This window comes from Puma concolor, chromosome B4, assembly GCF_028749965.1.
Source record: "Puma concolor isolate L17-30 chromosome B4, mPumCon1.1.hap2, whole genome shotgun sequence".
NCBI lineage: Eukaryota > Metazoa > Chordata > Mammalia > Carnivora > Felidae > Puma > Puma concolor.
In genome coordinates this window covers 123,678,329-123,704,214 of record NC_141673.1, presented here as the reverse complement: position 1 = coordinate 123,704,214, position 25,886 = coordinate 123,678,329, and positions in this window count along the sequence as shown.

Below are 25,886 nucleotides of genomic sequence, written 5' to 3'. Positions count from 1 at the left end.
TCTGTCTCTCTCTCTCAAAAATTAAACATTAAAAAAAATTGAAAATACCTTTTATTTTTTTTTATTTTTTTTTAACGTTTTATTTATTATTTTTGAGACAGGGAGAGACAGAGCATGAACAGGGGAGGGTCAGAGAGAGGGAGACACAGAATCTGAAATAGGCTCCAGGCTCTGAGCTGTCAGCACAGAGCCCGACGCGGGGCTCGAACTCACGGTCCACGAGATCATGACCTGAGCTGAAGTCAGACGCTTAACCAACTGAGCCACCCAGGCGCCCCGAAAATACCTTTTAAAAAAAATAGATGCATGAGACATACGCCTACACAGAATTAGAAGTAAAAAATCAGTCAGCTCAGAAAGCATTTATTCAACACAAATTTAAATGGAGAAAACAAAATAGCAGAACTGGTAAAATAATAACTGAACGAAAATAAGTGACGGGCAAACAAGAAGTTATTGTGAAAACAATTAAAAGTATTAAAAACCTCCAGGGACAATAAAAATCACTCTGAGGACCAAACTAACACCACCAATAAATAAAATAAAATAAGAAGACATTGACCAGACATTACAATTTTTTAAAATGCAGATATAAACATTTCACCTCCTGAAGAGAACTTGGAGAATTTTAAACATGAAATGTCATAGCTATGACATGCTATTGAGATCGCAAAAAGGTACACACATATATCTGTAGTAATGGTCAGGCCTGCTGAGGAACATCTCAGGCTCTGGACGCGAAAGATGTGAGGTGAGGCCAAATACTAGGAAGGGCCTTGACTGGCTGTGTGACCCCAAGTAGTTTACATGGCCTCTCTGAACCGCAGCTTCTTCACCTGCAAAATTAGAACGATGACGCTTACCTAAGAAAGCTATCATGAGGACTTGAAGAGATACGATACCAAACGCCCTCGGCACCGTGGCTGGCTCACGGTAACCTCGCTTTACTGAGTGATGTCCGTTATTGTTCACAATCATTCACTCGTCTATTCCTCTAGAATCTGTGGGGATAACAAATCCATGGGGAAAGGCCTCCATCCTTGCTGGAGCTCTCACAACACAGGCATTTGGAAACCATGGGCCCGGACTGCGACAAGAACTTGCAGGAAGAAAGAGGGTAACAGAAATGATAGAACAGGGGCACCTGGGTGGCTCAGTCAGCTGAGCGTCCGATTTTGGCTCAGATCATGATCTCATGGCTTGTGAGTTCAAGCCCCGTGTCGGGCTCTGTGCTGATAGTTCGGAGCCTGGAGTCTGTGTCTCCTTCTCTCTCTGCTCCTCCCCTGCTTGTGCTCTCTCCCTCTCAAAAATAAACAAACATTAAAAAAAATTTTTTTAAAAAGAATCAACAAAAATAACCCAGCAGATGGCTGTGAGGGAAAAGAGAAAGTGTAATAAAGCACACAGCAATCATACTATCCTGTCTGCATATTCAAGTGCTTTGAGCACACTGAGATGTGGCTCAGATACCCATAAAAGCCACAATCCGGGGCACCTGGGTGGCTCAGTTGGTTAAGCGGCTGACTTCGGCTCAGGTCATGATCTCACGGTTTGTGGGTTCTAGCCCCACATCAGGCTCTGTACTGACAGCTCAGAGCCTGGAGCCTGCTTCCGACTCTGTGTCTCCCTCTCTCTGCCCCTCCCCTGCTTGTGCTCTGTCTTTCTCGGTCTTTCAGAAATAAATAAAACGTTAAAAAAAATTTTTTTTTTTTAAAGGCACATTCTGAGTTCAGAGCCAGTCCCAGTTAAGTCACTTAATTCCATCACTTCCCTTTCCACTGAGTGACCCATATCTGTCCAGTTTACAGGTCAGAAGGACGGTGGCCAGGGTGAGATTTCAGGACGGCCAGGACAGGCCCAGAAGCAGGTCCCACTCACAAAAGGGTTTGGAGCCAGCCAACCCGCTGCATGTTTCAGCCGGGTGACACCCAAGGTCAGAGCCAAGTCAACAAGCCCAAGCTTGCAATACTTCTCACTCCCAGGTTTATGTTCCCATCGCTCATCCCCAACAGCAGCGCCCAAACGTCCCCAGTCCTACGACCGGCTCATACCATATGACAATACAGGGAAGCCCAAGTGTACGGGCAAGAAAAAAGGAGGCTGGGGGCTCCCCTGAGTAAAGACTTTTCTAGCTTATGGCAACAATCGTTCACGGATTGCCTAATGTGTGTGAGAGCCTTGAGACACCAATCGGAACTCTCGGTAAAGCCAGATTTCCAAGAAGTCCCCGCCAAACTGACTGTACGTCAGGATTCGAAAAAGTCCGTGTTTTACCTCCACTCCTCCAGAGACACGGCTCAGGCAGTGAGGGACGACGGTTCCTTGTTCCCTCACCAGCTCTCTTTTAACTGCCTCTGAGGCCGTTAAGGTTTTCACATCTATTCGAACATAAACATGAACGTTTCCCCTTTAATGTCTTTTTTCTCCCATAATAATCTGTGCTCTAATTCAAAGAAATGCAATTTCATCGTTGGTTCACCAGGCTGATGTTTGAGAAAAGACCATGTGATGCGAACCATAATGACTAAGAAATCTAATGGAGACTACACAGCAGATGATTCCAAGCAATGCAGTCATTTACTATAAAGCGCTTCCCTCCCTGATGAAAGGTTTGGAAAAATTAAGCTCCGACTGCAGCCATGAATTGTTACATGCCAGCTGCCCGCCTGGGACGGTGTCACCACCTTCATCGTCGCTGAAGCTCTGACTCAGAGAGGACTCTGGCCACCAGGCAGAGGGGAAGGGAAAGGTCAGGCAGATGGGGACAATGGGGGCCGTGGTCCCCACAACGGATCAATTCTCTTCTGCCATGAAGTATTAGCTTAGCCCTAGCACGGCCCCCATAAACGGCCATGCAGGGGGGCCCTGGGCTACAGCTGGAGCACTGGAACAGGTGGGTTAGCTTAGGACCCAATGCCGCATGACGGGAGGGTTCTGGTTTTACTTACGTTCTCAGTCAGGAATGACTTCTCCTGGCCTAAAGAAAGCCTATCACCTCCCCTGTCTACACAAGGCCACAGGATCCTGGACCTCCACAAACAGAAGTCTCTGCAGAAAGAGAAGCCATTCCCATGTAAAGAAGTAAACAGAAACCAGCATGTGCAAAGGAGGGAGTGAGATATCTGCATAAGAGATCAAGTGGGCTTAGAATCTGTTTAAATCTAAGTTCTGAACACATTTGGACATGGAAGTGTTAAATACTTGCTGCAAACAGAAAGGAAGCCTCTGAAACAAGAAAGTCACATCCAGATACGGATGTAAGTCAGCAAAAGCTTTGCACGGGGCAGAGGACACCAAATCAAACATCTCTAGCCTTGGGGTGCCTGGGTGGCTCAGTTGGTTAAGCATCCAGCTTTGGCTCAGGTCATGATCTCGTGGTTTGTGAGTTCAAGCCCCGTGTTGGGCTCTCTGCTGTCAGCGGGAACCTGCTTTGTATCCTCTGTCTCCCTCTCTCTCTCTCTGCGCCTCCCCTGCTCCCTTACTCTCTCTCAAAAATACACCCATTTAAATAAACATTTAAAAAGAAGTCTCTGGTCTTTCTGGGTGCTCTGCCATTCGAGGGCCCCACAAAGGTCTGGAATAAATTTGACGTGCTGAACAGAAATCATGTACAATGAAGGTAGAGAAGGAAGGCAGTGTTCAGATGGCCGTGAATGTCTACACTGAGAGCCAAGGGCAGAGGACGAGGACGGGAAGCACAGGTGCACGGCCAATAAAGCAATCCTCTTATTAACTCCTACAGAGCCCATTTCTCTCCAGAAAGTAGCAGGCAAGATGTCAGAGAGACGGAAGGTTGCCAGGAAAGAGCCCGTCTATCTACCATCACACCTGGATAGAGGGTCCCACCCCGCCCAAGCCAGCCAGCGGGCACTGCCACATTCCACAGGGAGAATGGGGACTTGTCACAAGAGGAAGACGGGCACGTATGAAGTGGGGTGGGTGCCTGTGTCACACAAACACGGAACTCGCCGGGCTCTTCCAAGTTATCAGGTGGACTTAACTGCAGGGTCTACCAAAGCAAGCGATTTACGCGATGATACGCAACATTATCACAGATCCACCGGGGAAACAGAAACCCAGAAAAACAAGGGGACTATTGGCGAAGCCCAGGGGTCAGGATTCAGGAGATGCCTGACTTTTTGCACTCCTCGCGTGAGCAGATAACTTCCTCGGCAAGCCATTGGTAAGTCAACACTCTCGTTCAAAACTAAGTCTTTCTGTTTCTTTTTCATAGTCATATGTTTTGTTTCCCGACAGAAAAGACAAACTGGCTCCCTCACTCAGTTAGATAGCAATGTAATATACCCATTCTCTGAACCCACTCACCAAATATCCAAACGGTCTCTCGATTTTTCCTAACATAACCATTTCTCATAGAGGAATTGATCTAAAAAAAAAAAAACAAAAACAAAAAAAAACCAAAAAAAACAAAAAACAACAACAAAAAAAACAGGCACAAGAGAAAAAGAAAGCCGACTCTTTTCTCGGTAGGTAGTAATCAAGGTGATTTGTTTGCCTAGGGGGTTTTTCAAACTGTGTACTAGCTCAGGATAAATGCCAACCTCTAAAGAGAGGTAAGTATTTTTTAGATGAGAGGGAAATATCTTTAATGTGGGAAAGAGGGGGGTTTTTATGTTGATGAAACAATGTTCTTCCAAATGTTACTTTACAGGGGCCCCCCCGGCTGGCTCAGCGGGTTAAGCGTCCAACTTCAGCTCAGGTCATGATCTCATGGTTCTTGAGTCCAAGCCCCGAGTCTGGTTCTGTGCTGACAGCTCAGTGCCTGGAGCCTGGTTCAGATTCTGTGTCCCCCTCTCTCTGCCCCTCCCCTGCTCATGACCTCTCTCTCTCTCTCTCTCTCAAAAATAAATAAACATTAAAAAATTTTTAAACAAAATTAGATAAATGTTACTTTACAATAGTCTTACTAATATGAGTCATAGAAAATTATTCATGAATAATTGTAGCAGAGTTTTGTGTTCCATGCAGGGAAAAAAAAAAAAAGTCCTGGAACTGCAGATAAACACCAGAATTTAGTCACCTAGCACTTATTTGCCACCTACTGCGTGAAAGCCTACCACGTTATCCTAAACTGTAGAACATTTTTACCTTGTCAAAGATCTATTCAATGATATTTGAACTTTATGATACAAATGAATTTCTAAAATCATAAAGGCACAGAAAATTAAATCTTTCAAAGTCAGTTCATCGGATTTGTTTCCCACCTGACTCTGCTGACACAGTCCTGCTGACACCTTCCGGATGGAACTAGCTGGAAGGATAATGCTCAGGCCTGCCTCCTGTGTTGCTCCTGTCCAGTTGCCTCTGTGCCCACTCATGTCTCTGCCCAGCACCTCCCCTGCCGCACGATCATTCCTTTCATGTTGGTTTCCCCGGTATTTGTTGCAAAGGGCTCTTGTTACCATACCGTGCAGGTCATAACATGCACATTTGAACTACTTTCTGCACTAGATTGTTCTCCCAAGACAGAAACTATGACTCTTCCTTCTGTGTTCCTCATGGAATCTAATACATAGCTTTGAAACCAACTCTACTCGATCGATGATTATTGACTGAGGGATGATGTCATGGTTTTCCTGCATCGACTTGGGGTGTATATATCCTGCTGTGGAGATAAAAGGTTCTCAGGGCCTTTCTAATCCGAATAGCACGAAGGTTGTTGTCTATACAGGTATAATCACATGAGCGATGTAGAAAAATGGTCACATAGCTCTTATCACATGAACTAACCTTTGCTTCAATTACTTTGACATTTCAGATAAAAGGGCTGGGGAAGAAACATGGGAGAGGGAATAAATCATAGATATCTTAAAAAACATTTTCAGCTTTTGTCTCTACTAGGAATGTTTATAAATAAACCAAAAATGGTCCAAAGAATCAAGACTTCCCAAAAATGTATGCATTCTGATTTTACTCCTGTAGTTACAAAAAACAAAATACACTATAACCTGTAATTTTCTCTTATTCATATGTATATACTTACTCTGTTGCATTAAAGACATTTGAATTTGACCATCAGATTGTTGATTCTTCAAAACATTCTAAGCCCCTTTGTAAGGTACACTGATTGATTCACATTCCAAATGGAATTGTATATGTTTGATAGTGATGATGCTGTCTGAAAAAGTTTTCTCTTGATAAAATCTCTCTAGCAATCCTAAAATTCATATGGAACCACAAAAGGCCCCGAAAAGCCAAAGTAATTTTGAAGAAGAAGACCAAAGCGGGAGGCATCACAATCCCAGACTTTAGCCTCTACTACAAAGCTGTCATCATCAAGACAGCATGGTATTGGCACAAAAACAGACACATAGACCAATGGAATAGAATAGAAACCCCAGAACTAGACCCACAAACGTATGGCCAACTCATCTTTGACAAAGCAGGAAAGAACATCCAATGGAAAAAAGACAGTCTCTTTAACAAATGGTGCTGGGAGAACTGGACAGCAACATGCAGAAGGTTGAAACTAGACCACTTTCTCACACCATTCACAAAAATAAACTCAAAATGGATAAAGGACCTGAACGTGAGACAGGAAACCATCAAAACCCTAGAGGAGAAAGCAGGAAAAGACCTCTCTGACCTCGGCCGTAGCAATCTCTTACTCGACACATCCCCAAAGGCAAGGGAATTAAAAGCAAAAATGAATTACTGGGACCTTATGAAGATAAAAAGCTTCTGCACAGCAAAGGAAACAACCAACAAAACTAAAAGGCAACCAACGGAATGGGAAAAGATATTTGCAAATGACATATCGGACAAAGGGCTAGTATCCAAAATCTATAAAGAGCTCACCAAACTCCACACCCGAAAAACAAATAACCCAGTGAAGAAATGGGCAGAAAACATGAATAGACACTTCTCTAAAGAAGACATCCGGATGGCCAACAGGCACATGAAAAGATGCTCAACGTCACTCTTCATCAGGAAAATACAAATCAAAACCACACTCAGATATCACCTCACGCCAGTCAGAGTGGCCAAAATGAACAAATCAAGAGACTATAGATGCTGGAGAGGATGTGGAGAAACGGGAACCCTCTTGCACTGTTGGTGGGAATGCAAATTGGTGCAGCCACTCTGGAAAACAGTGTGGAGGTTCCTCAAAAAATTAAAAATAGACCTACCCTATGACCCAGCAATAGCACTGCTAGGAATTTACCCAAGGGATACAGGAGTACTGATGCATAGGGGCACTTGTACCCCAAGGTTTATAGCAGCATTCTCAACAATAGCCAAATTATGGAAAGAGCCTAAATGTCCATCAACTGATGAATGGATAAAGAAATTGTGGTTTATATACACAATGGAGTACTACGTGGCAATGAGAAAGAATGAAATATGGCCCTTTGTAGCAACGTGGATGGAACTGGAGAGTGTGATGCTAAGTGAAATAAGCCATACAGAGAAAGACAGATACCATATGTTTTCACTCTTAGGTGGATCCTGAGAAACTTAACAGAAACCCATGGGGGAGAGGAAGAAAAAAAAAAAAGAGGTTAGAGTGGGAGAGAGCCAAAGCATAAGAGACTCTTAAAAACTGAGAACAAACTGAGGGTTGACGGGGGGTGGGAGGAAGGGGAGGGTGGGTGATGGGTATTGAGGAGGGCACCTGTTGGGATGAGCACTGGGTGTTGTATGGAAACCGATTTGACAATAAATTTCATATATTGAAAAAAAAAAGAAAAATAAATAAATAAAATCTCTCTAAAATAAAGGCATCGCTAATGAACAAAAAGATGAAATAAAAAGCTGTTTCAGTATTGGAAAATTTTTTACAAGACCATCTGCTGTGTCAAATACCTAAATGTCTTGAAAATTAATTACAGCATCCCTCCTCTTATCTGTATTCCCTTGACCAGGAACCAGAGCAATGGCATAAGTTTTCAGAAGCCTGTCAGAGCAGCACAGAACTCCAAGGATCCTGCCCTACACACATAGGGCAATCCAGGATGAGAAGTCAGTGAATGTGAACCGACTTCCACACAGAAAAAGAGCCAAGCTTTCCACAGCCATGCAGAAAAGGAGCTCAAAGATAGGGGAAAGTCTTGGTAAAATTCTGGGGGGGAAATGCCAGCAGGGCTCATTATTTGACACAGAATTTGATGGAACTAGTTCTCAAAATTAACCTGTGTAAGAACGACTTGGGAACAGATTTCCGGACTCCCTTTTAGTGGATCTGGGGCCAGGCCCATAAATGAGAGTCTTCAATATGCTCGCCAGGTTATCTGTGACACAGGAAACCACACGTTTGAGAAATGCTGACACACAGGAAGCACCTCACACTTCTTTTTCCTCTAAAATGTTTTCAGTTCTATCCTCCCTCGGGACCTTTGGGGCATTTCTGAAGAAAAGTTGGAGGATGAGGCAATAAGACATTTAACCAAGCAAAAGCAGGAAGATCAAGACCTTACTCCAAATTCTTAGGTTCTTAACCAACATGAGAGCAGCACGTATGCTCTCCACCTTACATACCCACAACCGAGTAAACATGAACGTAACACGTGGAGCGGAGGAAGCTCGAACACAGCGCGAACCATCCCTGACTCGTCGACACAGACGCACACGCACATACGCACACAGCCACACGTTTGTGCACACACACACATGCACACATACACATACCCACACACCTGCATATACACACACATACACCCACACACAAGCATATGCACACATGCACACACATAAACACAAACATACACATCTATACACACACATGCACACATACTCGCATATACACACCTACACACATACACACACATACACACATACAATCATATACACACCTACACAAACATAGGCACACATTTACATACATAGACATAGACACAATATCTACACACACGCATACACACGTACATATACACACACCAACCCACAAATACACAAGCATACACATATGCACATACACATACACACCTGCACACCACAGACATGCATAGGCACAGGCACACACACATGCCTACTTACACACACCTATACACACACATATATACACCTACATAAACATACACACATGCACACACATACACACCTACAAAAACATGCACACACTTACACACATATGCATACTTGCACACACACCTACCCACATGTACACATGCACATATACACATGTGAGCACACCTACACATGTGTATACATGCACACACATATACAATACACACACACACAAAGGGGTTAGTTCTCTGACTCTCCCGCACAAAACCTGGTACATACATAAAATAGACATCCAACAAGCATTTGTTAAAAGACTAAACAACTTTAGACCCATAACCCAAAGGAAATTCATCTAACATGTCAGTAGGGAGATCCCAGGCTGACCAAACGGGCCAAGTAAGTGCCACCAAACTGAACTGAAAAGCTCCAGTGTCACTAAGTGCAAAAGAAGTAAAAGAATGTAATGTCAAGTGCATATAAGCAAATACGCCTTTAAGTCATTATTTTATTTCTTTTTATGTCTACCCACACATATACATATACACTTTTATATATATACATACACATATACACACCTACATATGCATAGTTGTATACATACAATTATACAGTTATATATATAACTGTACATATATAGCTACATATACGTGCATTAATGCCATCATATACTTTTGTTTTTAATTTTTGCAACCTCTTTCCCCTTTGTTTGGCTCACCATTGATAAGTACCAAGACCCAGTGTATATACAGCTACTATATATTAGTCCCTATTTTTCTCCCTACGCGTATCATCTTAGTGAGACATACGCAAATTTAGACACAGATATGCACACATATGCACGCAGGGAAAGCTTTGAATTTATATGCTTTCATCCGTATTTCCCATTAAACAAATACCACATGGACATCCCTACATGGCATCTGGTAGATCTCTATTTCATTCTTTCTAATGGCTGCATGATATCCTAGAGTATGGATTATCACAATGGATTCTGCTATTACCTTGTTGATGGGCTTTCACTACGCTTCCTGGTTCTTGCCGCTTCCAGCGATGCTGTCCTAGAGACCCCTGTTCATATGCCTTCTACGTCGATGGTTTTGTTTCTATGGTAGAGATTCCCAGGAGTAACTACTAGATTAACGAGTATATATATATTTTTAAGTCTTAACAGTTGTTGCTAGATAGCTTTTTTTTTTAAGGCAGTAACATTTCACATTTCCCAAACAACTACTCTTTCAATCAAGATAAAATAAAATTGTGCTTCAAAGGCAGGAAATCCACAATCTTTCTGTGACCAGCCTCTAGTCTCTGTTGAACCTTCCTAAAGCTCAGCCAGTCCTCTTCCTCCCCTTGGCCAATCTGGCCACTCCCCCTAAAGCTTGGGACTCCAGTGGCCTTCATTCTCCCATGAACTCCCTGCAATTACATGCTAAAGTTGGCATATTTTTGCTTTTGTACCTGATTCAGAGGAGAAGTTCAATGGCTTTCATCAGATTTCCAAAGGGGCCTCTGACCCAAAAAGGGTTAGGAGCCTCTCCTCTGGAGTCTGGAGGATAACGGGACGGTTGGGTATTGCTGACGACCTGATTTAATTCTCTTGATGACAACCAAAAAAAAAAAAAGTGGATTTTAGTAGAGAAGGTTTCGATGCTCATGAAGCCACCAAAAACATTTTTCATTCACATTATTTTAAGAAGAAGCAAGCTCTACAAATAGTTTGCAAAAGGGTGTGGGTGCTAAAAAACAAGAAGGGTGGTGGGGGCGACATGGGTGCTAGGAAACAAAAAACAGAGAGAGCTATTTCCAAAACCAGATAAAAGGTCATTTCTTCTCCAGTATATTGTTTCTCAGAGCAGTTGGTATTTGATCCATGTGAAGGGGAAGTCATACTGGGCTTCCATTCAAAGGAGTAAACATTTCAGTAGAAAAAGAGAAGAGAAAGTGAAATGGCAAACAGAAAAAAGTAACAGTTTACAGAATTTGGGAGAAGATCTTTTGAGGAGACCTAATAAACCCTCTAAGCCAGGAATTGTGCCTTTACTCACTCCTCTTCCCCCCCCACCCCCGGCTGCTGGCTTCTCTCCACACCCCCTCACACCCTGAGGGCCGGCAGTGTCTGGCCAAAGGAGGTATTCAGTAAGCACAGACGGAACCAAGAAGTAATTGAAACAGCTTTATACAAAATGAAACTACAGGGGCGCCTGAGTGGCTCAGTCCGTTAAGTGTCTGACTCTTGATTTTGGCTCAGATCATGATCTCGCGGTTCGTGAAACCAAGCCCCATGTCAGGCTCTGTCCGTGCTGACGGTGCGGAGCCTGCTTGGGATTCTCTCTCTCCCCTCTCTCTCTCCGCCCCTCCTCTGCCTTCCCTCTCTCTCTCTCTCAAAATAAATAAACTTTAAAAAAAAAAAAGTAATTACAGGAAATACAGTTAAGTCCTTAAATGAGACTTCTTTGCCAGTAAAGGTTTGAAATCAAGAATAGCACGGTTTTTCTTGATTTGTGGTTAATGGCAAGAAATGATGAGAAAGGCATCTGTCTACCACTCAAGAAAGTGTCCAATTCTTCATTCTCATGAACTCCTGATTTTCATAAAGTTGTTTTCAGTTGTTCCTACTTCATTTCATGCATTATCACCCTTATCATCAAATGCTGTAATATAACCCTGATAATTGTTTAGCATGGTCATCAAATAATAACCACTAAATTAATAAACCTCTGGACTCTAGTTTAAAATCTAAAACAAGGGACGAAGATGAAACAGGTATTTATAGAATTAAGTTAATAAACTACAGATAGAGTAAGTAAAACCCATCAAAATGGGTAAAAGCTTTCCTTGTGTTTCCGCTTGTTATGTTGTGGAATGAATGGTCTGTCGTCTGGAATGAGCAATATTTTGCAAAAGATCTCATTACCTCACTTCCAGAAATAATACTACCTCTGCTACACTTTTCCACGATAGCACTTTCTTAAAACATATGGAATGACTGAAAGACACAGGAACCGCAAGCTAATTCACATGATGGGAACCTAGACTGCAATGATATAGCTGTTTTAGTGTCCGGCAGTGAATTAAATCATACTTGGCCATTGATAACAAAAGAGAAACAACACTTCATGTTTTCTCAGCACTTCAGGTTTTCAAAGAGACTATTTACTGAACGTTGTCTTTCCAAGTTAACTTTATTATGTTATCACGTATGTTTATATATACGCATATATGTATGTATATACATGAATATATATGTCTATTATACTCATATGTATATACATGTAGGGGCACCTGGGTGGCTCAGTTGGAAAAGCATCCAACTTCGGCTCAGGTCATGATCTCGCGGTTCGTGGGTTCAAGCCCCACATCAGGTTCTGTGCTGACGGCTCAGAGTCTGGAACCTGCTTGAGATTCTGCGTCTCCCTCTCTCTCTGCCCCTCCCCCACTTGTGCTCTGTCTCTCCCTCTCAAAAATGAATAAGCATTAAAAAAAAGTAATAAAAATATGTATATACATGTTTATGAATACATGCATATCGTATATGTATGTGTTATGTGCATGTATACATATACATATATGCAATATACATATACATTTTATACATATTATATATAACAGTTTATATACACGTTAAGTGGTATCCTATAGAGAGTAAAATATTCTAGAATGAAAAGTTTCAGAACCTTGGCAATTATCCAATCCCAAGGAAATCTTGTTAAGTATATGTTTTCTGTGCAATAGGAAAAACATAAGTTAAGATTTATTTTAGTTTTAATTTTAATGATTTATAAGCATTACAGCTATTCTAGAGATAAAGAAGAAAGTGCATAATGGCTCTAAGATTGGTTGTTTAAAAATAGGTTACGATCTTGGGAATGCAAGCTGGTGCAGCCACTCTGGAAAACTGTATGGAGGTTCCTCAAAAAACTAAAAATAGAACTACCCTACGACCCAGCAATTGCACTACTAGGCATTTATCCAAGGGATACAGGAGTGCTGTTTCAAAGGGGCACATGCATCCCAATGTTTGTAGCAGGGCTATCGACAATAGCCAAAGTATGGAAAGAGCCCAAATGTCCATTAATGGATGAATGGATAAAGATGTGGTATATATATACAATGGAGTATTACTCGGCAATCAAAAAGAAGGAAATCTTGCCATTTGCAACTACGTGGATAGAACTGAAGGGTATTATGCTAAGTGAAATTAGTCAGAGAAAGACAAAAATCATATGACTTCACTCAAATGAGGACTTTAAGAGACAAAACAGATGAACATAAGGGAAGGGAAACAAAAATAATATAAAAACAGGGAGGGAGGCAAAACAGAAGAGACTCATAAATATGGAGAACAAACTGAGGGTTACGGGAGGGGTTGTGGGAGGGGGGGCAGGCTAAATGGGTAAGGGGCATTAAGGAATCTACTCCTGAAATCATTGTTGCACTATATGCTAACTAGTTTGGATGTAAATTTTAAAAAATAAAAAAGAAAATAAAAAAAAAGAAAAAAAGAATAAAATCAAACTGTACTAAAGACCTAAAAATAATCAATTAATTAAAACACACAAACTATGCAATCTAAAAATGCATACACATCAATACATATTATTATATACATTTACATATAATACATATATAATAATATATATGTATAGTTAATATAATAACAAAAACCACCATAGTTTAAAGACATTAAGAATGTATTTGCTTAGGGGCACCTGGGTGGCTCAGTCGGTTAAGCGTCCGACTTCAGCTCAGGTCATGATCTCACGGTCCGTGAGTTCGAGCCCCCCGTTGGGCTCTGTGCTGACAGCTCAGAGCCTAGAGCCTGTTTCGGATTCTGTGTCTCCCTCTCTCTGACCCTCCCCCATTCATGCTCTGTCTCTCTCTGTCTCAAAAATAAACGTTAAAAAAAATTTTTTTTAAAAAAGAATGTATTTGCTTAAATAAGCTCTATTGCAAATTCATTTATTAACTTACAGTCCTTTGCTATAGTAAATGAATACTCCTGATTTCTTTGATGGGTACTGTTTCTTATAGATTGTATTTCTTAAACTTACGGTATGAATTAGGTATGGAAGTGCTATCCGTCTGAAGCCTGCCTGGTCTTTTCTTATGTCTCTGAACAGTCCTTGGTCTCCTTCAGGAGCCCCCGTTCTTCTGCACCCGTTGGCACCCCATTAATAGCCAAGATTTAATCCTCAGCCCTCTTTTATAATCCCCATGCCCTTCTTCCATCCTTTTCTGTATCACCTACATACCGATAACTCCCAAATCTCTATCACCACTTCAGACTATTTCCTACGCATCAGGTTTGTACAAGTAACAATCCAGTGGATGCCTGAAAAACCAAGCAGGGAGCTGGGACCAGCTCTTCCTAGCTCACCTGAGTCAATTGTCAAACACAGATTTTTTAAAATATAAATATACAAACTTACAGTCAAATAAATTATACTAGAAGTAGAAATATTAAATATGTCAAACTTATTTCAAATTTAAAAAAAACTGGTTACGATCCTTGGCTTCACTATCCTTTACTTCTTTAGTTTAAATAAGAGTGTGAAGGGGCGCCTGGGTGGCGCAGTCGGTTAAGCGTCCGACTTCAGCCAGGTCACGATCTCGCGGTCCGTGAGTTCAAGCCCCGCGTCAGGCTCTGGGCGGATGGCTCAGAGCCTGGAGCCTGTTTCCGATTCTGTGTCTCCCTCTCTCTCTGCCCCTCCCCCATTCATGCTCTGTCTCTCTCTGTCCCAAAAAAAATAAATAAACGTTAAATAAATAAATAAATAAATAAATAAATAAATAAATAAATAAGAGTGTGAAATTTGGTATATTTAGTCGTTTGGTGTCTAAAAGCACTATGTGCTTGGGAAGGTAAATCTGTAGCCGAAGATGCTTATTAGATCTTCCTTCGTAGCTATTTGCAGATTACAGATCCTCCTGAAGTAAAAACAATTCCACATATATGGAAACGCAGCATGTCAGTCAAAAGGAAGCCAGATTTTCCCTACTAGTTAGGATCACATTTGTGTTAACTTAATTTCTGATTTACCATCATCTTAACTCTTGACTTCACCAAAAATCAAAAGAGAGGCTGGGAAGGGGTAGAGGAAGGGAGAGAAATTCTTCTAATCATTCTCTTCAGACACTGTAATGAGAAATACTCCATTATAAAGTACAATCAAAGGCGCCTGGGTGGCCCAGTCGGTTAAGCGTCCGACTTGGGCTCACGTCATGATCTCACGGTTCGTGGGTTCGAGGCCCGCATCGGGCTCTTTGTTGTCGGCTCAGAGCCTGCTTTGGAGCCTGTGTCTCCCTCTTTCTCAGCCCCTCCCCCGCTTACTCTCTATCTCGGTCTCAAAAAATAAATAAAAGTAAACTTAAAAAAATTTTTTTGAATATATTACTAAGAAAAAAACAGTATTAATCAGTTGAGGATTAAGAAATATTCAATCTCATGAGCCTACTAACTTAATGAAATGGCTTTAGGTTGAGCTTCTCTGTGCTGAGCAGCACTATCTTTCACCTTTGAGCGATTCCTGGAGTCCACCGAATTGACTCAAGGCTGCAGGCCTCAGCAAAACAAATTGCTTCTAGAAAGGACAGGGGGTGGGGAGCACCTGGGAGGCTCAGTTGGTTGAGGGTCCAACTTTTGATTTCCGCTCAAGTGATGATCCCTGGGGTCATGGGATTGAGCCCCATGACCCCAGGGATCATCACTGGGGTCATGGGATCGAGCCCCATGTCAGGCTCTGTGCTGTACATGGAGTCTGCTTATGATTCTCTCTCTCTCTCTCTCTCTCTCTCTCTGCCCCTCTCCCCACTCACTTTCTCTCCCTCTCTCCCCCGACTCTCTCTCAAAAAATAAAAATAAAAATAAATAAATAAATAAAGGACAAAGGGGTAGTGAAAAGCAAATAACCTTGTAGTGAGAAAACACCGACTTTTAACGTCCAAAAGCTATGACCTAATCAAAGCCACTCAAGAACACAATTTAAAACAAAGCATAAAGGAAGTGAGCTAAAATAACTAAGGCACTTCTTAAAAGTATACTAATACTTCTAGTTACTTCCACATAGAAAACCTGAGCACCTGAACTAAAGATGACACTAGTTGCCATCAATGGATGGATGTTATGACTGCTATTATTTTTTGTCTTCTCTTGTCCTCTGTTATTTTTAAACATGTTTAGTGAAAAATTAGACACATCTTCCGAAGCAAAACTGATTTTTCCCATCAACTTTCTCAGACCTCTGACCTTCCGCCAATATCTGAGACTAGTCTGGGGAATGAGCTTTTAAAGGAATAGTCACATGACATGGAAGGTCTGACAATTATTATTTTGGCAGACAAAAAAGAATGGCGGTTCCTTCTCTTTAAGGTCTTTTCATCTTTGCTAACCTGAGATGTTACTGCAGAACACTTTTGTACTACAGTCAAGATCATTACAACTGGAGGGAATTTTTAAAAATCATCCAGTACAAGCCATTATTTTATGTCCTGAAAAGGCCAAAGGTCAGCGGTACCCAAAGTCACACTTAGTGGCAGAAGCGGGACTCAAACCCAGATCTGTCTTTTGTTTTTTTTTTAAGTTTTTTATTTTGAGAGAGAGAGAGAGAGAGCAGGGAAGGGACAGAGGAAGGGAGAGAGAGAATCCCAAGCAGGCTCCACTGTCAGTGCAGAGCCCGAGGTGGGGCTTGAACCCACAAACCGTGAGCTCATGACCTGAGCCAAGATCAAGAGTCAGACACTTAACCGACTGAGCCAACTAGGAGCCCCCTTGAAACCAGATCTCTTGGTCTCGGGCTATATTTTACCACAAAAGCCAAAGGTTAGCATTTTACGTGCAATGTACTCAGATACAAAATAAAGGTCGATTTCCTACAGCTGCTCTGCTATTCCTCCCGAGTCCCCATCACATTCAAATGGGAGGAACTAACTTTAGTCCCAGCCATTAAACCAAATCCATTCAATGAAGTAAACGGCTTAGGTATATTCAGACTTCTTCTTGCTTCCTGTCTCCACTGTCAATATGCTGTCGCAGCGGGTGTGAGCTGGGAGGGCTTCAGTGACTTCAGGTGAAGAAAGAGGGAAGTCCTGAATCCACGTTCACAACTCCCCATTCTCCCCTCTAACTCCTTTGGCCACAGTGGCATCTCCTCGACCTCTTGGTCATTAGCGTCCACTGAGGACTGTGGCTGGTGACATCATGGTGTATTCTTCCCTCGGCTCGGAAAGAGCTTGGTGGCATTGCCTGCCGAGTCTGGCTGTCCTCACGGGGGTCCTACTACCGCTCCCTGCCTGCGTAAGCCACCCCTGGCTCCAGGGGCACATTGTCCCTGCAGTGGGAGCTCCCTCCCCAGCAAGCACCCTCGGCCTTCCCCTGCGAGGCGCGCTGAGACTTCCAGCGCCTTCCACGCCACGCCCGATGCTGGAAGACAAAACCCAGGTTCTCCCCGTGCCCACCATGCCGGCGAGGCTCACTGTTCAGGTGGGAAGAGGCATACATCTTGTAGGGTGGTCTTCTCTGCTTCTTGCTCCCCTGCCACCTACTCGCCATGCCTCCCCATCTTCCCTCTGGGAGACTTCAGCCAGGACAGACAGGGAGGTCCCGTTTCAGACTCTGATTTTTCTGCCTTTTCCCACCATCTACCAGGGCCAAAAGAGGGACGGACAGTCCTCTTCACATGGGACCGTATTTTATCCTTCTCAAAATGGGGTTCGCTCCTCGCCTTTCTCTGGACCCATCAGAGCGAGGTGGTGTGGCAGAACACGATTCATACAAGAGAAAGATGAAAAACACATTGATTTGATATTGCTAAAATATTCACTTCATCATAGCTGTTACAGTCATGACCCCAGAGCCACAAAATTGATAGGCTATATATTCAAATGCCTAATTAAAGGACCAGGAATCTGATTCCGGCCGGCAGAATCACAACAAATAGCACGTAGCCTGGCCACACAAAGTACAGCACTCACATCCGCCACCGTGAGCTGCAGGAGTGATCGAAAGGAAGACAGGACGAGCCAGGAGGGCACCAAAGACCCACAATGCCAGGACTCCGAGACCAGATGGAAAGAATATGGGTCATTTCCGGAGGGGGAGGGGGAGAAGACCAGGCCCCCGTGATGAAAAGCTCTAAGACCCCATCATGACACAGCAAATCAAAACATTTTGGGTCATTTTGCTGTCTGTCACTACTGACATTTTTGTCCCTTACATCACTTTATCCAGAAGCAAAATACGAAAACAATCTGCCTTAAGGGAAATTACCAGGGTTAGAGTTAACATCTGCACAGCACGCTAGGTTCCCTGGAAGAAACGTGCCGCATTAATATTTCTCCTTTGAAGTTCTTACCCACATTCATCCCTTCCTATACGTGAAACATAATCTCTCATCATTCTTGCTGCCTCGAAACCCTGCAAGGGAACGTGCTGAAGCTTCTCCCCGTGAACTTTCACCTTTACATCCAGGAGAAGGTGCTTGTCGCGGGAAGGAGGCAGCGTCGCCATGGGATCAGGATACAGCATCAATGGTGAAAAATCAGAAGATGGGAACTAGAAAGCTGCCAAAATTAGGTTCAGAGAAGAGGCATGCATGAAAGGTGTCTCGTCCAAGATCAGCGGAATACAAGAAGTACCAACAAAAACGATCTGGGGGGACAGTCTTGGTGTTCGGCAGTCTGAGGTGGTCGGACGAGATAAGGGACGGATGGGAAGAGGACCCGGCGAAGAGCAGAGGAGAGTTGGCTAAGTTCAGGAAATGGAAACAAAAAAGGAAAACTGATACGCATTTTGAAATGGGGTCTATGGCCAGGCAGGATGCAGCCGACCAGACGGAGACCCCATTACACATTTGTCTGCAGAAAGGTACTCAGACCTCCCACTCCCTGCAAATGTTTTAAAACATAATTAGAATACGCACAGCCCTCCCTGCAGGCCTTGCCCCGGTTGCCATTTCACCCACTTTGATTAGTTTTTTATTACCATCCTGTCCCCGACTAAACCACAGATCCCCTGAGGGTGAGAACTTTATCTGGGCTTTGCTCACCACAGTGTCACCAACGTGGCCTTTGAATGGTGCCCGGTGGCCAATGAAATTCAGGTCTGATTTATGGCTGGGTGGGGGCCCTCGGGAGGGGATTTGAAGCCTTCAGAAGATGCTATCCAGCTACCTCCCCAATCGTCTTTCAAAAGCCACGGGGGTTCCCAAGTCAGAGATTCGTGGCTTTGAAGGAAGTCAGTCCCCGGCGACACTCGATCAGCATCACCCGAGAGGGGTCTGCGTCAGGTAGTTACTTAACACCTGACTGGACGCTTAGACGGCAGATAACTGAGAGAAAAGCCCTCCGGAAATGCAACCACAGAATGGGGAGGTCCAGAAGTTGCCAAGGGCAAGCTGGAGAAAGAGAAAGCGTGCCACAGGACCACCTCCTCGTGCTTCCAGAGGTTTATAGCAAGCACGTGTCTTCCTCTCCCCCACAAAGACGCTAAACTCTTATGTCCCCTATTAAGAAAAAGATACATTCCCTTCTCACCCTTCCTGCTCCCATCTACTGTATTCCCTCCGAGCCATGCGCTTTATGCCTCCGCAGAGACGCGCAAGATGAAAAAAGAATCAGCGCAGATGACAAAATGAAGACTCAAAGGTTCCAGAATGATTTGTATTCTCTCCATAATCATTTTCAATCGTTCATCGTGCCCGCGCTCATAAATTACACACACTCCATTTAAGAACACAGTGAGCCCAAAATCTCTATTATTTTCGGCATGATTGCAAACAGCTAAGCCAATCACATAAACAACCAAGTGGGTGCGACTAACGTTCCACTTGGAGCAGTGCTTCTCAGATCTCCGCCCCACAGAGGGCCAGGGCTTCCTGAGACAGTCACTCGGCCCTGGGAGTGGGCAGAGGCGGTGACGGAATGGGGGTTTGGTCCTCCTTCTACCGGAGCTTCCCCTGCCCATGCCACCGAGCGACCCTTTCCACAGCTTTTAGAAGTCCGCAGACCCCTGGGCCGGGCACTCAGAACATCCGTGCCCTTTCTTCCAGAAAGAGTATGCTACACAGCCTGAAAAAAGGACACGTTTGCTACAACATACTTTGAAAATAATTCGTCAAGAAAATGTTTCTCCTAAGGGGCTTCTCACATCACTTAATTTTTTTCTTAAGTTTATTTATTTATTTTGAGAGAGACAGAGACAGTGTGAGCAGGGGAGGGGCAGGGAGAGCAGGGGACAGAGAATCCCATGCAGGCTCCACACTGTCAGCACAAGCCCAATGCCGGGCTCGAACTCACAAAATTGTGAGATCGTGACCTGAGCCGAAACCAAGAGTCGGACTCTTAACCGACTGAGCCAGGCAGGCCCCCCTCATGTCACTTAAGTTTTTAAACTTTAGGGATTTTGCAACTTACAAAGGGTTTGTGTTCCAGTTGAGTTTACAAGGCAGAGCTTTTCAACACCGGCTCACTTTCCTACAGGGCAAGGATATTATGCCCATCCCGAGCATGTTACTAATGCTAACAACTAATAGTTATTACTATTAGTAACGTTACTAATACCACTGCATGTAGAGTTTGACTTTTGCTCCTTGTAGAAGGGGCCACCGGGGGCATCGAACCACTATGTACCCTCTTTCTTTGAAGCCATCCACCCTGTGATCTGTGATGAAAAGGGAGTTAAGTGACAGTGGAAGTCCTTCCCCCTCTCCCTCCCCACCAACTTAACTGCCTGTTTCCAGGGCAGTCCCTGTCCCCCTGTCCACCACAGCCAGTGTCTGCCCGTCCGAGGCTCCAGTGGTGTGCCAGCTGGAGAAAGCCTGGAAAGCAGTGCCACCACCAGCTCTGAAAAGCTAACTCACGGTTTGCTTGTTTATTCTCCAATATTTCTCATCATTTTATTATGACAATCTGGCACCTAATACAGATCCCCCCAAAAAAGCTTGAGAGGGTTTGACACTCAGGGGAGGGAAAAAAAAGATGTTGGAAGTGTCTACAACCCTCTCAGAAACTAAGAACCAAAAAGATGAAGGAAGAAAAGGGAGAAGATCACAATGTGTCTCTATAAATAACTGTTTAGGTTCAACCAAAATTTCGTTTTTGTTTTTCCTCCATTTTGGCCCATTTGGTAAGCTAATGAGCTGAAACAAAAGAACTAGTTGTTGTTGTTTTTTTTTTTTAATGTTTATTTATTTTTGAGACAGAGAGAGACAGAGCATGAGCGGGGAAGGGGCAGAGAGAGAGGGAGACACAGAATCCGAAGCAGGCTCCAGGCTCTGAGCTGTCAGCACAGAGCCCGATGCGGGGTTCAAACTCATGGACCATGAGATCATGACCTGAGCCAAAGTTGGATGCTTAACCGACAGCCACCCAGGCACCCCCAAAAGAACTAGTTTTAACCAAACAATTCTAAGAGAGGATTTCAAACTTGAGATTTGGCACAGGCTTAACTCATTTAGTATTGCAAATAAACAAGTAAATAAAATACTAAAAGTCAATTTTCCACCCAAACGGTTGAGCTGTTCAGAATTCTTGATGTCCAAACACTAAGGTAACGCTGTGCCGCAGAAGCAAACTATTTAAAATGCTAAAATTAAATCAACTGCCATTCATGAATGTTACCATTTGGGAAGATCCCTTTCTATGTCTTTGCAAAAGCAGAAATGCTCTTACAGAAGTATTTTCATCTGTCACCCAGAAAAATACAGCTGCTAATAAAGAAGAGGAGGAGGATTTCTTCCTTTGCGTGACTTTTGCCCTCGGCAAAAGTTCCTTTGCATAAGCTGAACTACAACCTTGTACTGCAACCATTTGCTCGCGGATCTCCTTTTCTGAGTGCCCTCTGAGCCAAAGGACCAGAACACTGGTTAAGAGGGTGGATAACGAGGGCTCACAAAATGTAGGTCTATTCCAAGTTCAACTCCTTACCAAGTTTGCAAGGACAAGTTATCTGACTCTTTAAGGGTTGAGTGCTTCATCTAAACAGGGATAGTAATCATAAATACCTGTTCCGTGGCGCTGTTTGAGACCAAATGGAACAACACATGTAAAATTCTGTGCCCAGAATATAGAGCAAGGCTGACGAAGAGGAGGAGGCTTTCACATCCCCAATGCCCCGCACGGTTCATTGCAATAGTGCAGAGTCAGTACGTGTTTCTTGAACCGAGTTGAATTTCCCCACACGGTCGGCCCGATGAAGTCCTACATTTCTTTCCGGCGATGACACTGGAACAAAATCTTAAAGAAAATCGGATGCCTTCACCCACCCACTGTTTTGAGACCCCACGGTGCTTTGTGCCTTCCTCTATCAGCCCTGTGCCACCACCCTATCAGCACCTTCTGAAGCTTGCAGGTTGCTCCGTGACAGAGAATAAAACCAGCCTTTCGTAAAACAGTGAGCTCCTTTTCTTTGCATTTCCAGAACCGGGCACGTGGCAGAAAAACAGTAAATGCTTGCTCCTGGGCCCGGCTCAGGCACCTATCGCCACTAACTGAACCCACAGGGAGCGGTGTGCCTTCCAAGGAAGCAGACAGGTGTTCATATCCGATCCTTTCTCAACCTTCAAGGGTCCACTCCAATCCCACCTCTGGCGGGAACCAGAGACCAATCCAACCGTCACTCATCCCTCCCTTTTGGAATCCTTACTGTAAATCAAAGATAGCCATTCTGGTGGGGTTGGTGTCGGGGGGGGGGGGTGTGGTTTATTAGTCCTGTTTCCTCACATACCCTGTGAGCTCTGTGAAGGGAAGATTAACTAATTATGAATTCTTCTGCACAGAACAAGGACATGTAATAGGCAGGAAACAAATATTTGATTGCTTGATTTAGTTCTGTTTTCCAATGCGCTCGAAGTACTCCTCCAGAATTATCTAATTAATCCTAACTTGATGAGAAGAAAGGCATATTGGATCTGCACAGACCACAGCCAAGTCCTGGCACCCTCCACAGTGTGAACGAGCAGGGGTGTTCTTGCCGGCTCGGCGACACTGCCTCTCTTTGGCCAGCACTCAATTTTTTGAACTAATGGCTTAGCACACAAGAATTAGCATTTTACAGAACCAAAAACTAACTGCCAACCAAGTCTTCATGGTGCTGCTAACTGACAGCAAACTCTACTTTGAGTTCTATCTCCCCCAACTAAATGGACTGAGAAGTGGTCCCAAGACCCACAGAAAGAGGGTGGAGGGAACCACAATCGCCCCCGTGGTCCCATAAACCTGCACAGAGATAATGAGATCCGCTACCACCGAGAGCCGACCGCTGTCATTTAGAATGGCCACAACTGGCATTCTCAAAGCGTATCAGCCAGGTACCTCTTTCCTTTGCAAATTCTGTGCTTCTTTTTTTTTCATCTTGAGGATTTTCGGGGACCGTCATAAAAACAGTAAGCCTTCACGGTCACATAATCTGTTAACTTTGAAAATGCTTTCGCACCTCACGACCTGTTGGATACCTGCAGCCACCCAAGACGGGTAGACAAGATAAGACAGACGGATAGCGGGTCTCACTTTACATAAGCACAGAGAATCAGAGTGGCTGGCCCAATGTCCCAACCAATGAACCACAGCAGGGAGGGGCCAGACTCAGCCTTCGCCCCCCCCCCCCACCACCACCACCTCCCTCGGCTCCTTGGTGTTGTCTTACTACATGGTTGACCAAAGGGCTGCACTGTAGCTGTTCCCCATCTTCCCACAGTGTGGCAGGCAAGACAACTTCTCTGAAAGAGAGCGCCCTGTGTTCCCTCAGAGATGGGGTGTCCCTGCAGAAAGTACCGAATTTAAATCCCCAGTCTTAACCAGCGTACTTCACCATATTGAAGGCAAGTTTGCATCCAAAATGGTTGAGTGGGAGCCAACTGTGGTGTTCTAATCTTTGTTCATGCTGTCAGTGTGACATATGAAAGAAATAGGAATAACGTGACAGGATGAAAACAAAGCTAGTGGCTGGTGTGAGATACACAGACAGGGTGTTAGCCCCACACGCACTGCAACTGGGTCAAGTTAACACCTCTTCTTTCCCCTACATATGCGGTGTGGAAAAGCTATTTATAAAATGTTTTTAAATATTTAGGACCAAATAAATCAATACTGTTGGGAAACACTTACTCTGACCAGAACTCATTTAGTTGCCCTAGTCCCATGTGAATAACAGAACCGGGAATGTCAGGATGATCCAAGACCAGGAATAAAACAGATATTTTCAGCACTTTCACCGAGAATGCCCTCCCAGGCCTGCCTTCAGCCTCCACACCAGCCGGTGACCGGGCATAAACAGAACAATGGCGAAACCTCAGAAGAGTGGCCTTGGGACTAATATTTGGTACCAGTGCAACAAAAATAGGCTTTCGAGAAGTTACCTGACTCTGCAATTCACTCTGCTGTTTCAGGCGAAGATTTTCAGGTGTATCTGCCACCGTGGTGAAGGACTGCTTTGGGTAGTGCCTGTGGAGAAATATTTTAAAAGAACATAATTAAAATCTTATGTTGCAAAGCAATGCTTTGACACCCAGTTGCTTTATCCTTCCCTCCCATCACAGTGGAAAGAGGCGTCTCTCGCCCCTTGGCGAAGGCCATCTCCGTATCGTTATTCTGGGTCCCTCTTCCATTCTCATGACCCTCTATCACCAGTTACCCACCACGCCCTGAAATCTCAACCTCGACTTCTCGACTCTGTTGGCTGCCTCCCATCAGCATCCAGGCATGCTCGAGGCTCTCCTATCTTTTATTACCTCTCCCTCTAACCACACACTATTCTAGCCTGTGGGGCTAGACTCTCTTCTCTCCTTCGGCCAAACTTCCTCACCGAGAGGCCTCAACTCACTGTCCCTGCTCATCTCCTCTCCAACTCTCTCCTCAGCACCACGCATTCGGGCTTCTACCTCCTGCTTCCAGAAGTTTCTCTGCTCAAAGTTCTAAGGACTTCCCTGTGGACACATGCAGCAGCCATCTTTCTTTCTTCCTCTTGCTTCACCACCGCTCCATCTGGAAATGTCCTCTCTCTTGGTTTCTATGTCACCGCACACTGCCAGACTGGCTTCTCCCCCTCTGGTTGTTCCTTCTCTGTCTCCTGTGGGTTCCTCTCGGTTTGCCCTTCCCCCTTTGGGGTTCTTTTCAGGGTGATCTACATCTGGGTGATCACCTGGGTGATCTCAGTGACTCACAGACGTGGGTGATCGCTACGTGTATGCCGATTACTCCCAAATCTAGCCCAGCGTTCTGTCCTAGATCTCAGACCCCCTGGCATTTCCTCTTGTGTATTTTCCACAGCCACCATAAACTCAACCAGTCTGAAACTCAGCTGTCCGATATCCCACCCCACCTCCAAGACAAGCACCTCCCTCTTATCCACTCTTTCATTTAGAAGTGCCCAGTTGGCCAAGCCAGAAACTAGGAGATAATCTTGCCTCCTCACACAGTCAATCAGTCACCAAGTCCATTGATTCTATCTCCTACATATGCCCCAGATATGTTTACATCTTTCCATCTCCACTGCAATTTTCCCGATAGGCCACATTTTCCTTTCAGGGAAACAGAACGCTTGCCAGTCTTGCCCTTCTGAGCCAGGGTGCCAAAGCAAACATTCTAAAATGCCCGTATGATTACATTACTCCTCTGAGTGAAACCGCTCAACGTCTCCCCATTGATCTGAGAATAAAGTCCAGTCTCCTGTCTTCTGAGGTTCCACGATCGCCCTCTGAATTCTTCCTGCTCACTCACCACGTCCCGCCCATGGAGCTCACCCTTCTCTTTCCCACCTCTTCGCCACACGCCGCTCTCCTGGACCAGAATACTCCTCTCTCCTCACGCCCTGCTTCTCTGGCTGACACTTCTTCATCACCTAGGTCTCGTCCTACACGTCACTGTTTCCAGGAGTCCTTCCCATCGTAATTCTCATCCCATTCATCTGTACGCTCCCACGGACATGT